Source organism: Macrotis lagotis, chromosome X, assembly GCF_037893015.1.
Source record: "Macrotis lagotis isolate mMagLag1 chromosome X, bilby.v1.9.chrom.fasta, whole genome shotgun sequence".
Classification (NCBI taxonomy): Eukaryota; Metazoa; Chordata; class Mammalia; order Peramelemorphia; family Peramelidae; genus Macrotis; species Macrotis lagotis.
In genome coordinates, this window is record NC_133666.1 from 83,824,314 (window position 1) to 83,830,351 (window position 6,038).

Genomic DNA, 6,038 nt, shown 5'->3' on the forward strand with positions numbered 1-6,038 from the left:
AATACAGGAATACTCATCTATGAGGAGATATGTCCTAATTTTCCAATACACTTTTCTATGAGAGTTTCGAAATGACTGTGTTCTAAATCATTTTTTGCCCTTGGCTGCCAGATCTCAGGAAATGAGTAAAATGTTTCTTTAGGCCTATTTTTGATGCTCCCTTTTACCCCTGCACTACGAAAACACATCACTTATAAAGCTATATGAAATACATATTAACAGCATATAATTTTTGTCAAAGCCCATCATTTTAATCACTACTATCCTGTTGGGACAAATTGGAGTGAGTTTTTCTGGAGGCCACAATGGATCACGTTTTGTTCCTATTTCATACTGTCAGTATTGTTGCTAAGGTATTGGCTAAAATTGTCCAATCTCCAAAACTGTTGACAAAGGAATTTTAGTTACTGGTGAAATTGTTTTCCTATTTGGGTGTTTTCATTGTTATGGACAATTAATTTAACTTCGAGCCTAATGATCCTTTTTCTTCATTCTATTTGCATCAGATCCACAGTCTTAATGATGTCACTGAGGTCCATCTCTGTAGATTGGAAGGAGTCTCTGATCCAAGGTAACAAAACCTGACTCACCTGTTAGGAAAGAAAAGAAAAGAGTAAGTGAATTATGCTCAAGAGAATATCTGTGTTCCTTTCTCACCCTGATTCCCAGAACTCCCTTCTACAACCCAAAACAGGTATCCTTGCCCACCACTACCACACTGGGCATATTCAAGGCACATTTTCCCTCCCTAGACTGAGAGTTCTCTGAGGGCAGTGCACAGGGCCCTGGCCTAGGCTAACATCTCCAAGCTCCAGGAAAATGTTCAAAGAGGACTGACCCAAGGGCCAAGGGACTTTTTCTTACTCTCCATCTTCATCATCATATTTCTAATCCCCCCCACTCCAAATCACTAGCTCTATAGGTAACCTGCCCAAATGTCACTGTAACCTACTTCTGGGGAGTGTCTTCAAAGAAACCTGCAGCCTATAAAAATTTGAGTGGCAGAAAAAGGAGCAAGATGGAAGCCAGTGAGTCTGGCAGGGAGGCAGCAGGGAAGAGACTCAAGATTTCCATCTGCCCCATTGATTGACTCTGTGAGCTTGACCATGGTCATGCCCTCCCTTTGACCTCAGTCTCCTTTTTCTCCGATGAGAAGTTGGACCAGATGAGCTCTGAGTTGTCTTGTAACCCTCCACCTTACCCAAAACTAGAAGCCCATTCATCCCTCACCCCCACATCCTGACCACTTGTTGCCCCACTCTAGCAATTTCACCCCACCCCCACCCTGTCTTGAGCTTACCTGGCTAGTTGGATGCTTTCCCTTGTTGCTGCCCCCAACTGCTAGTCTAACCCTAAAGATTGGAAGGAAGCCTAGTTCTACCCTGGATGTGCCCTCCCATCTTGCAGAGACTTTCAGACTTCAGAAGGTGGTAGTGGGCGTGGGCTGGAAGAATAAAGACCCCAGGACCCAGCTGGGGCCCACTGTCCCACCTTGGGAACGAGTCTGTTGTTCTTGAGATGGATGATTCGTGGGTTCTTTCGAAATCTCTTTCGAAGTCTCATTCGGCATCTCCGTCTGCGATGGACCCGGTTACGAATGCGGTGCATATTGTGATGCTTGCGTAAGGTCTTGGGGCATGGAGGGGGGAGGGGGAAGGGGGAAGGGATGGGGTTACGTGGAGGGGGAGGGGGGAAGGGGAGGGGGAGGTAGTGGAAGGGATGTTGCTGAAGGAGGCAAAAGCTGGGTATGACCGAACCTGGAGAGACAGGCCCTGAGATGATGTAGCCATCTCTATGACATGTTGCGGCTTAGGTTTCTGAGCCAGGAGCCCCCTCCCCAGTAGTCCTGCCCCAAACCCTTCACCACACCCCCATGCCCTCTGGGCCTTCTAGCATCCACCCCTCAATCCCCCAACCTCTGTTGTAGGCCACCCACATGCCTAGTGGGCTTACCTGCCATCTGCCAGTCTTGGAACAATATAGATGCTTTTAATCTCTCTCCTTTAACAAAGTTGGATTTACTTGTACCTTCATCTGCACGAGCTTTCATAGAGTCCCTCAGTTTCTCTCAGGGTAGTTCTCAGGTGTTGTATCTACACAGTGATATACATACTGATTTTAGATATATATTTCACTTGCATAAATTATCTTTAGAGTCTTATGTAGGAGTATTTTCCATGTACATAGTAACAAGACTCATAGATCGGCTTTGCATGGTCATAAGGATGTGAGCATTCACAGAATCTTCATACTATCATGCATATTTGTCCATAAAGCCCCTAAGTCTTGTGTCTGAGCACACACAACTGTACACATACATACACATATTTCTGAGAACTCACACACATTGCCTCCCAAGGTCAGAAGTAGTGGAGCTTTCAAGATTGTTCAGTCAGAGGTCTGGGTAAATTAAGTCCTCCCAAGGCCATGGAAGGAAGGAAGGAAGGAAGAAAGGAAGGAAGGAACAAAAGGAGGAAGGAAGGAAAGAAGCAAACAAAGAAGAAAAGAATGAAGGAAGGAAAGAAAGGAGGAAGGAAGGGAGAAAGGATGGGAGAAAGCAAGGATGGAAGGAAAGAAGGAAGGATGGAAAGAAGAAAGGAAGGAAGAAGGAGGGAAGGGAGGAAGGAAAGAAGGGAGGAATAAGGGAAGGAAGGGGGAATGGAAGGAAGTAAAGAAATAAGGAAGGAAGGAAGGAAGGAAGGAAGGAAGGAAGGACAGAAGCGAAGAAGGAAAGTTGGTAGGAGGGAAGGGAAGAAGGAAACTAGGGAAAGAATGAGGGAAGGAAGAAAGGGAAGAATGAAGGCAGGAAGGAAAGAAGGAAGGAAGGAAGCAAGGACGGAGTAGAGGAAGGAAGGAAGGATGTAGGGAAAGAAGGAAGGAAGGAACGAGTCTAGGTATGAGGGAAGGAAGGAATGGACGATAGGGGGAATGAAGGAAGGAAAGATGGAAGGAAGGAAGAAAAGAAGGGAGGAGTAAGGGAAGGAAGGGAGGATGGAAGGAAGTAAAGAAATAAGGAAGGAAGGAATGTAGGAAGGAAGGAGGGATGGAATGAAGGAAAGAGGGAAGCAAGAAAAGAATGAAAGAAGGGAGCAAGGAAGGAAAGAAGGAAGATAAGAAAGGAGCAGAGAAGGAATGGAGGATGGAAGGGGGAAGGAAGGAATGAAGGAATGAAGGAAGCAAGGACGGAGGGAAAGAGGGAAGGAAGGAGGGAAGGAAGGAAGGAAGGCAGGCAGGTAGGAAGGAACAAGTGTAGGTAGGAGGGAAGGTAGGAACGAACAAAAGGGGGAATGAAGGAAGGAAAGATGGAAGGAAGGAAGAAAAGAAGGGAGAAATAAGGTAAGGAAGGGTTTATGGAAGGAAGTAAAGAAATAAGGAAGGAAGGAGGGAAGGAATGAAGGAAGGAAAGAAGGGACAAGGAAGGAAGGGAGGGAGCAAGCAAGGAGTGGAGGATGGAAGGAGGGAAGGAGGGAAAGAGGGAAGGAAGTAGAGAAGTAATGAGGGTAGGTAGGAGGGAAGAAAGGAATGAATGAAAGGGCTAATGAAGGAAGGAAAGATGGAAGGAAGGAAGGAAGGAAGGAAGGAAGGAAGGAAGGAAGGAAAGAAGGAAGAGTAGAAGGAAGGGAAGAAAGAAGGGAGTTACAAAGGATGGAATGAAGGAAAGAATGAAAGAATGAAGGAAAGAAGGATAAAAGTAAGGATGGAAAGAAGGAAAGAAAGAAGGAAAGAAGGAGGGGAGGAAAGAGGGCAGGAAAGAATGGAGGAAGCAAGGAGGGAGGGTAGTAATGCTCCAAGGAATGAGGGAAGGTAGGAAGGTAAGAATGAAGGGAGAAGGAATGAAGGAAGGAAGGATGCATGAAAGCAAGGAAGGAGGGTAACAAGAAAATTAGTAATAAAGGAGGGAAGGAAGGAAAGAAGGAAGGAAGGAGGGATGAATGAATGGAGAAGGAATGAAGGAAAGAAATAGGGAAGCCAAAAAAGAAGGAAGGAAGGGAGGAAGGAAGGAAGGAAACAAGGATGAAAGGAAGGAAGTGAGGAAGGAGTGAAGGAAGGAAGGAAGAAGGGAAGCAAGAAAAGAAGGAAGAAAGGAGGGAAGGAAGGATGAAGGGAGGAAGGTAAGAAGGAAGGAAGGAAGGAAGAAAGGAAAGAAGGAAGGAAGGGTGGAAGCAAGGATAAAAGGGAGGAAAGAAGGAAGGATTGAGGGAAGGAGGAAGGAAAGAAGGTGGAAGGAAGGGAGGAAAGAAGGGAGTTAGGAGGGATGTAAGGAAGGAAAAAGGAAGGAAGGAAGGAATGCAGGAGGGAAGGAATGAAGAAAATAGGGAAAGAACGAGGGAAGAATAAAGGAAAGAATGAAGGGAGGAGGGAAAGAAGGAAGGGGGCAGAATGAAGGAAGGAATGTGGGAAGGAAGGAAGGAAAAAAGGAAGGGATGAAGGAAAGAAGGAAGGAAGGAGGCATGAAAGCAAGGAAGAAGGAAGCAAGAAAATAAGTAAGAAAGGAGGGAAGGAAGGAAAGAAGGAAGGAAGGAAGGAGGGATGAATGAAGGGGGAAGGAATGAAGGAAAGGGAGAATGAAGGAAGGAAAGATGGAAGGAAAGAAGGAAAGAATGGTGGAATAAGGGAAGGAATGGAGGATGGAAGGAAGTAAAGAAATAAGGAAGGGAGATTAGAGGGAAGGAATGAAGGAAGGAAAGAGGGAAGGAAGGAAGGAAGGGGGAAGGAAGGAAAGAAGGAAGCATAGAAGGAAGGGAAGAAAATAGGGAGTTAAAAAGGACGGAATGAAGGAAAGAAGGAAAAATGAAGGAAAGCAGGACAAAGGAAGGATGGAAAGAAGTAAAGAAAGAAGGAAGGAAGGAGTGGGGGAAGGAGGGGAGGAAAGGAGGAAGGAAGAAAGGAAGGAGAGATGGTAGGAATGTTCCAAGGAAGGAGGGAAGGAAGGAAAGAATGAAGGCAGAAGGAAAGAAGGAAGCTAGGAAGGAGTGGAGGAAGGCAGGAGGGAAGGAAGGAAGGAAGGAAGGAAGGAAGGAAGGAGGGAAGGAAGGAGAGGGTAGGTAGGAGAGAAGGAAGGAGGGAAGGAAGGAAGGAAAGAGGGAAGGAAGGAGGGAAGGAAGGAAGGAGAGAAGAAAGGAAGGAAGGAATGAGGGATGGAAGGAGGGAAGAAATGAAGGAATGAAAGTGAATGATAGAAGGAAAGATGGAAGGGAGCAAGGAAGGAAGGAAGGAATGAAGGAAGGGATGAACCACGGAAGGACTGAAGGTTGTAAGGTAGGAGGGAAGGAGGAAGGAAGAAAGGAAGGAAGTTAAGATTGAAGGAAGGGAGGAAGGAAGGAAAGAAAGAAGGAGGAAGGAAGCAAGGAAGGAAAGAAGGAAGGAAGCAAAGAAGGAAGAAAGGATGGAAGGAAGGAATGAAGGGAGGGAGGGAGGAAGGAAGGAGGGAAGTTTGTAAGGCAGGAGGGAAGGAGGAAGGAAGAAAGGAAGGAAGGAAAGATTGAAGGAAGGAAGGGAGGAAGGAAGGTAGGAAGGAAGGAGGTAGGATGGAATGAAGGAAAGAAGGAAGGAAGGAAGAATGGAGACAAGGAATCAAGGAAAGACGGAAGGAAGAAAAGAAGGAAGGAAGAATGGAGGGTTTTTATCGAGGGGCAGGGGGACGGATTGGAGTTAGGACACAAATAGTCACATAAATTACACATACGGGGCCATAGGGAGGTGCGGAGGGGGCAGAGGAGAAAAGATTTGGGTAGTAGAAGCATACTCACGATAGGGCTGGCAGAGCGCAGGCGGTGGTTGACAAAATGAATGCTCGTGGGGCAGGCGGTTGGTGCTGGAATGTTTGTGCGGTTGCCCGGAGCGGAGAGGAAGGGAGCGGACCAACGTCAACCGCACAAAGGTGGGCCCCCTACGTCACAAGCTTAAGACTAATAGGGTGGTATCGATCCCAAATTCGTATTGGTCCAGCTCGTGACTGAGCTTCCCTGTGGTTGGAAGAAAATATCGGGGACAAGGTGACGGCTAGGTTGCACAGTGGATAGAGCACTGGCCCTGGA

At 46.6% G+C, this 6,038-nt stretch overlaps 1 long non-coding RNA gene across 1 annotated transcript; it reads right to left on the bottom strand.

Annotated features, from left to right (window-relative positions):
* Positions 1-226: 226 nt before the first annotated feature.
* Positions 227-5,813, bottom strand: LOC141503216 (uncharacterized). Its single transcript, XR_012472786.1, has 4 exons — positions 5,751-5,813; positions 1,954-2,093; positions 1,492-1,757; positions 227-590 (listed from the first exon to the last, which is right to left on the bottom strand). It is a non-coding gene; the product is annotated as an uncharacterized LOC141503216 (long non-coding RNA).
* Positions 5,814-6,038: the final 225 nt, after the last annotated feature.